The sequence below is a fragment of the Dipodomys merriami genome, unplaced genomic scaffold (assembly GCF_024711535.1).
Source record: "Dipodomys merriami isolate MVZ:Mamm:240054 unplaced genomic scaffold, mDipMer1.0.p SCAF_6, whole genome shotgun sequence".
NCBI lineage: Eukaryota > Metazoa > Chordata > Mammalia > Rodentia > Heteromyidae > Dipodomys > Dipodomys merriami.
Genome location: NW_027206179.1, coordinates 27,852,665 through 27,859,881, shown reverse-complemented (window position 1 = coordinate 27,859,881; position 7,217 = coordinate 27,852,665). Strand labels below are relative to the sequence as shown.

At 35.8% G+C, this 7,217-nt stretch overlaps 1 non-coding gene across 1 annotated transcript; it reads right to left on the bottom strand.

The window, feature by feature from the left end:
• Positions 1-6,635: 6,635 nt before the first annotated feature.
• On the bottom strand, positions 6,636-6,761 carry LOC138814380 (U6atac minor spliceosomal RNA). The gene has a single exon (XR_011367962.1). It is a non-coding gene; the product is annotated as a U6atac minor spliceosomal RNA (small nuclear RNA).
• Positions 6,762-7,217: the final 456 nt, after the last annotated feature.

Here is a 7,217-nt window from a genome sequence, read left to right as displayed (position 1 = left end):
TATCTTACCAGTATTGTTAGCTGCTTGGGAGGAAATCTTGAAGATCTTGATAGAGGCTAGCCCAGACAGAAATATCAGCAAGTTTCCATCTCTAAACAACCAGGAAGGGGCTGGGAAGGTGGCTCAGTGGTAGAGCGCTTACCTTGCATGCCTGAGGCCCTGAGTTAGACTCCTCAGCACCACATAAGCAAAAAGAAAAAAGCCAGAAGTGGTGCTGTGGCTCAAGTGGTAGAGTGCTAGCCTTGAGCTGATGAGCTGAGGGACACCGCCCAGGCCTAGAGTCCAGGCCCCACGACCGGACCCCCCCCCCAAAAAAAAACAACCAGAAAAAAAGCAGGCTGGAGGTATGACTCAAGTGATGTAGATCAAATTGAAGAATATCAGCTCAGCAAGCAAGAAGAAGGAGGAAGAGGACTTAACTTCAAGCTCCAGTACTGGCAAAACTGAGCCAGAAACTACTCCTCATTAGTATGCAAGTTTCTAAAGTATTTTATATTACATTTTCTCTTATATCTCCTTATACAAATGGAATATAGACATATATAATGATTCATGACATATATGCCATATTTATATTACATATTTATATTTGTCACTGCTGTGACAAAATACCTAATTAAAAAAATCTCAAAGAAAGAAAGATTTAATTTGTCTCCCAAGAACAGAGGGTACAGTCCAGGACTATGAAAGCATTGGGCACCACAAATGCCAACTCTATGACAAAATTTGAGCCATTTGGGAAAGACTTTACATTTGTACTGCAACAGCATATTACTTCCAGATTCTTCAAATTTGACTGAACAAATAAATTTGTAAATAACACTGGAAAATGGTATTCGGAGACTCCTTTAATACATGGGGATTTTCAGAGCCATTAAAAAATTATTGAAACCTTTATTTTAGTATTAGTCATTTGGAAAATGTTTCCTTTTTAGTCATTATATATTTTTATGTGCTATGTCATTTCATGTAGTTAATATATGTGAAAGTGAAAAAAATGAACTCGAGACAAAACTTAATTATGGAATGGATTTTAGTGCACTTCATTCTCCTGGTGAATGCTCAAAGTCATGTGTATGTCATTGTATGTGTCAATAATTTCACAGAATGCTAATTTCACAAAAAGTCAAAATGTGTGAACACAGAATTTAGTTATACTTTACTCAGAGTTGTGTCATGCACAAACCCAAATATCCAGAAGAGAGCATCTAGGTGTGCCAGAAGTATTTTACGATAATAAAGGTAACTTGGCTCACTATGTTCTTTTTGGCCTGGTGACAGTTTTGTATGTAGTCAATCTCAACAACAGCTATTAGAGGCAGCAAGGGATTTGGGAAATGGGAAATGCTGTCCTGTAGCCTGCTGTCATATATCGTGTGACAGAAAATGGACAGCACTTTTTTATGAGTCTTGAGAGGTATGCAGCTACATTCTTTTACCCTTTGGCGATATTATTTTGTCTTTTATGGTACTGTGGTTTGAACTCATGGCACTGTTCTTGCTAGGCAAGCGTTCCTCCCACCTACTCAAATCTGTAGCCACTTTGGAGCTTTTATGTTTGAAATCACATTATTTACTTCAGATAGTAAAATTATGTTAGATTTCCAAATACACTGAAAGTAATTGTCTTAAAATAAAAAGATTGACTATTCCTAAATCAATCTGCTACTGAGGATTCATTGGAGTTTTCATATTCAAGACTTCATTGCATAATTAATTTTCTGTTACCAGCTTTCAGAAGGTTAGTGGGATGTGGTTTTGTAACTCCAAGCTTATTTTTTGTCTGAAAGAATGAATTTCAAGTACTTTGTTGTATTTTATATTCTTAAATTTTCTTCTGTTAAAAGCCTGGGAAAGTGGCTCAGTGGTAAAGTGCTTGCCTTACATGCATGAGGTCCTGGGTTCAATTCCTCAGCACCATATAAACAGAAAAAGCCATAAGTGGTGCTGTGGCTCAAGTGATAGAGTGTTAGCCTCGAACTGAAGAGCTGAGGGATAGTGCCCGGCTCAGAGTTCAGGCCCCACGACCAACAACAACAACAAAAACCTATTAAAACATTCAAGTAGTTGTACAAAGAACTTGACTTTTTTTTTTTTTTTGGCAGTTGTAGGGATTGAACTCTTGGCCTGGGTGCTGTCCCTCAGCTGTACAGCATGAGACAAGCTTTCTACCACTTGATCCATAGCACCATTTCCAGTTTTCTGGTGGTTAATTGGAGATAAGAGTCTCACAGACTTTCCTGCCTGGGTTGGTTTTGAACCGTGATCCTCAGATCTCAGCCTCCTAAGTAGCTGTAATCACAGGCATGAGCCACCAGTGTCCTGCTAGAAGTTGACTTTTAACAGAGCAGTTGCTGAATAAATCTTGATCAATGTTTTCTTTCAACATTCTCATCCATGCCTCTTCTGTCTATTCCTTCCCCTCATTCTTATTTGTAGGATACAAATATATACTTGACTGCATTCTCTCCCTCTTTTCCTCTTCATTTGTTTATTACTTTCCCTTGACCCATCCACCTCTGTCAAGTACCGACTTCCTGGTCTTTATTTTGTTTAACTTTGGCTTTTTTTTTGGTAGATATATGTATTATTTTTTCAGTAGTGCAGTGGAAATGCTACCATAATTCATGTAAGAATACAAAAATTTGATATAATTTACTAATTCCCAGTCAACCATAAATCCAAGTTTCATGCTCAAATATTCTTAAACATTTAGAAGTGTTTCCACAATTCACTTCTTCACATTATTGTGGCAATGTTTTTGTTTGTTCTTTTATAGGTTAATTTATTTATTTTATCTGTCAGACTTTGAACCTAGGACCTCAAGCTTGCATGATGTGTTAAGTAGCCTGGAACTCTAACTTTTGAACCATATCTTCATCCTGATATTCGATTAGTTATGTTGAAGGCAAAGTCTTTATGGTTTTCTGTCCAGGCTGTCCTTTAACTATGATCTTCTATTTGAGAGCTGAAATAATTTTCTTCCCTTCTAGCCATATGCTATATATTTATTTTGAATTTCAACAAATATTGTCTTAAAATTATTAAGAAAAGTTTGTGTAATATATATAATGTACATATATACATTATATATATGAAACTGTGATATATCACTATATATTTAAACTTATTTACATATATGTATACATTTTATATAAGCATATATATAATCTATATATAGAAGATGTAGCATAATTTTATGTTAAATGTGTGATATAATCCTTGGGTAGCTGCTATATTCATTAGAAAGTTTAGTATGATTTTCATGTAAATTAAATTGAAGTAGTCAAAATTTATTCCAAGCACTTCTTCTGGTTTTATTGACTTATATGTAAATATTGGAGCTTGTTTAAATCTTTGATACACAGTTAATATTTCCTTTGAAATGAATCCCTTAAATCTTAAACTTAGTTATGTGTGACCTTTGTGTAATTTTACTAATGCTTTATTATATTGGTTACTAATATTGGTAGATTGTATATATCATACAAGTGTACATTCTCTTTTTATGTAACAGAAAGACATTTCACAAAATGTTAGCATAGTCATGTCTCCATTTGCTAGTAGTAGTTTTTAATCTCAACACTCCAAACCTGTACATCCCTCATTGAAATCCAGGTAGCATTTAGTTAATATAAACCACATACCTTTGGCAAAAATTATAGGAATTCTCCCAAAAATAAATCACTTAGCACATCTTAATGATGAATAAATGTTTTCCACATTCAAAACCCTAAATTATATAAATTGGAATTATAATAACAAATTTTTTATGTGGATGGATAATATATGATTCTCTAGGAAACTAATTTATATAAATGTACTAGAACATGATTCTCCTTCCTGATCTATAAATACTTGAAACCTTTTCAGTTGGTAATGGTATATATTTCATGAATTCCCAGTAGCCTACCATCCACAGTGAGTGGCTTCATATTCTGGGGATTCACTGCAGATACCTGCCCTGTTTGCACATAGTGTTTTTATTTCACCAAGTCCCAGTATATTTTGTCCAAGTTGTAGAGTTACAATTCTCAGCAGCACAGATGTCTTCCCACTATAATGATGTAGCTGTGCATTATTATTTCCTTGCAAGATTTCCCAGTTAATCAGTTACAATAAAAGTGGAGACTGGCTTTGAAACTGGAAAAAGGTACCTGCATCCTATTGCTTAAGATCTATGGCCAGATAGAACCGGGGAATGTAGAAGAAAATATACCAAGGTCTTTACAGACTCTGAGTATTAGATATCTCTGGTCCATGGATAAAGATTCAATGAAACTAACTGGCTTAAAGTATAAAATTGTTTAACTGCAGTGGTGGATAATCTTGACCGAGGACAGCCCTGGTGATGGATGGCTAATGGACTGATAACAGCAAATCCTTTTTTGTCAAAGGTTTATGTGACATGCAACTCTATTGCAAATGGCCTGAAATTAATTCACAGAATAAAATTTTGTATGAATTCTCATATTAGTGGAAAAATACAGATTCTTGAACAGCAATGGTAACAATATTAATGATAAATATACATTCCTGTGCAGCAATGTAAAACAATGCTAGACATATGAACAAATTATAAGTTTTTCATTAGTGAATAACAACCAAATCCAGCTTGAAATTGTTTTTCTCTAGAGTCAGTAGTCAGAAACAAAATGCAACCACCAACAACATGGTAGATTGTTATAAAATTAAAGTCTTTTTCCATGTAAACAATCTGCAGAAGAAACAGCCAAAGATTGGAATTGTATTTTTTTTATTGTGAAAATACTCTACAGAGGGGTTACAATTATATGGGCAAGATAATGAGTACATTTCTTATCAAACATTGCAGCCTCCTCCTTTGTTTCCCCTTCCCATCCCTTCCCATCCTTCCCCTGCCCCCCACCCAAACCTCCCCGCCCCCACCAAAGTTGTAAAGTTGGCTTGTACATCTCATTGTTGCAATGGATCCGCCTGTATCCCTATTTAAACAATTTGTTTTTTCCCTTCCCCTCCACAAATTATACCAACATCAAATACAGTGAAAGCAGGGGTTATAACATGGGGTAGGGACATGCAAAGCAACAAAGAAATAATCTTACAAATGTGTTAGAAATAATCACTGGAAAGAAAAAACACTTGAATACATATCTTAGAGTTCATTTCCCTAACATCACCTTATCTGACCTTTTCTGCTTGACTCAGACATATACTAGATATTGCAAATAAGGGAAACCATGGGACCTATGTTTCTTTGGGCCTGGCTTACTTCACTTATTATAATTTTTTCCAAGCTTTTCCATTTCCTAACAAATGCGGCAATGTCATTCTTTCTGATGGAGGCATAGAATTCCATTGTGTATATATACCACATTTTCTTGATCCATTCATCTACTGAGAGGCATCTGGGTTGCTTCCATATCTTAGCTATGGTAAATAATGCTGCAATAAACATAGTTGTGCTGGTAGCTTTAGTGTGGCCTTGTTTATGATCATTTGGGTAAATGCCCAAAAGTGGGATAGGGGTGATAGGGGAGCTCTATGTGGAGTCTTTTGAGGAACCTCCATACTACTTTCCAAAGTGGTTGAACAAGTTTACATTCCCACCAACAATGCAGTAGGTTTCCCTTCCTGTCCACATCCCCTCCAGCATCTGTTGTTATTAGAGTTCTTGATTATAGCCATTCTAACTGGGGTGAGGTGGAATCTCAATGTTGTTTTGATTTGCATTTCTTTTATGGCTAGAGAGGTTGAGCATTTCTTCATGTGTCTATTGGCCATCCTTCTTTCCTCTTCAAAGAAGTTTCTCTTTAAGTCTTTAGCTCACTTATTTATTGAGCAGTTGTTTCTTTGAAGATTTGTTGTTGGGGGATTTAATTTTTTGAATTCCAGGTATATTTTAGATATGAGATCCTTGTCTGTTTTATGGCTAGTGAAGATCTTCTCCAAATCCGTGGGCTTTCTATTAATCTTGTTAGCTATGTCCTTTGCCATAGAGAAGCTCTGCAATTTCATGCAATCCCATTTGTCGAACCTTTCTTTGATTTGTTGTGTTTCTAGGTATCTATTAAGAAAAATTTGCCCTGTGCCAAGGAGTCCTAGGGTTTCTCCTATTCCGTCCTGTAATGTTTTCAGGGTGTCTGCTTTGACTCTGAGGTCTTTGATCCATTTGGAGTTGATTCTGGTGCAGGGTGAAATATAAGAATCGAGCTTTAGTTTTCTGCAAGTAGTTAACCAATTTTTCCAGCACTATTTACTGAAGAGGCTATCTTTCTTCCATTCTATTTTTTAGCTCCCTTATCAAAAATTAGATGGCTATAAGTCTTTAGGTTCATTTCTGGGTTTTCAATTCTATTCCATTGGTCCTGAGGTCCGTTCTTGTGCCAGTACCAAGCTGTTTTGATTACTATGGCTTTATAGTAGAGTTTGAAATTTGGTATTGATATTCCTCCAGCACTGTTCTTTCTGTTGAGGATCATTTTAGCTATTCGGGGTCTTTTATTGTTCCATATGAATTTTTGGATTGCCTCTTCTATTTCCTTGAAGAATGAGGTTGGAGTATTGATAGGTATCGCATTGAATTTGTAGATAGCCTTGGGAAGTATTGCCATTTTCATGATGTTGATCTATCTAATCCAGGAGAATCCAGGAGCAAAAAACGATGGTTAGATGCCACGAAGTAGGTGGCAATGCCTTAACCGTATGTATGTTGTGGGACCCAAGGGCCTCTTCCATCCTTGTCAACAGGAGTGCTAACCTTCTCTCCTTTCATACAACACTGGAATAGAATCTTTATTCTACAGGTAAACTGGAACAATGTATAAGAATGTAAATTTGATCACATTGTTAAAAATGAAACATACTTATTACCCTTCATGTAACCGCAACCCCTCCCGACATTATTTTTACAGTAACAAAATTTAAAAAAAATTAAAAGAATGTTAATGTGACTATATCAAAACATATGTCAGAGGAAAAAAGTGAGCACACACAGATTACTAACACATAGATGGTATTCCTTTGCACCAATGTTTGTGTGCACACAATCCATTCATTACTGAAAGACTTACAGTCTCAGCAGCATGGCCATAGTTCCTGAGGCCATAAGTTTCACAGTTATAGGAAGCATAGAATATCAGCGTACAATTTATAATAAAGCAGAGCCTAACAGGAATGTTAAGTTAGTCTATTCATAATGTACTGCAAAATGAACTTTTCAGATTTTATAGACTTTT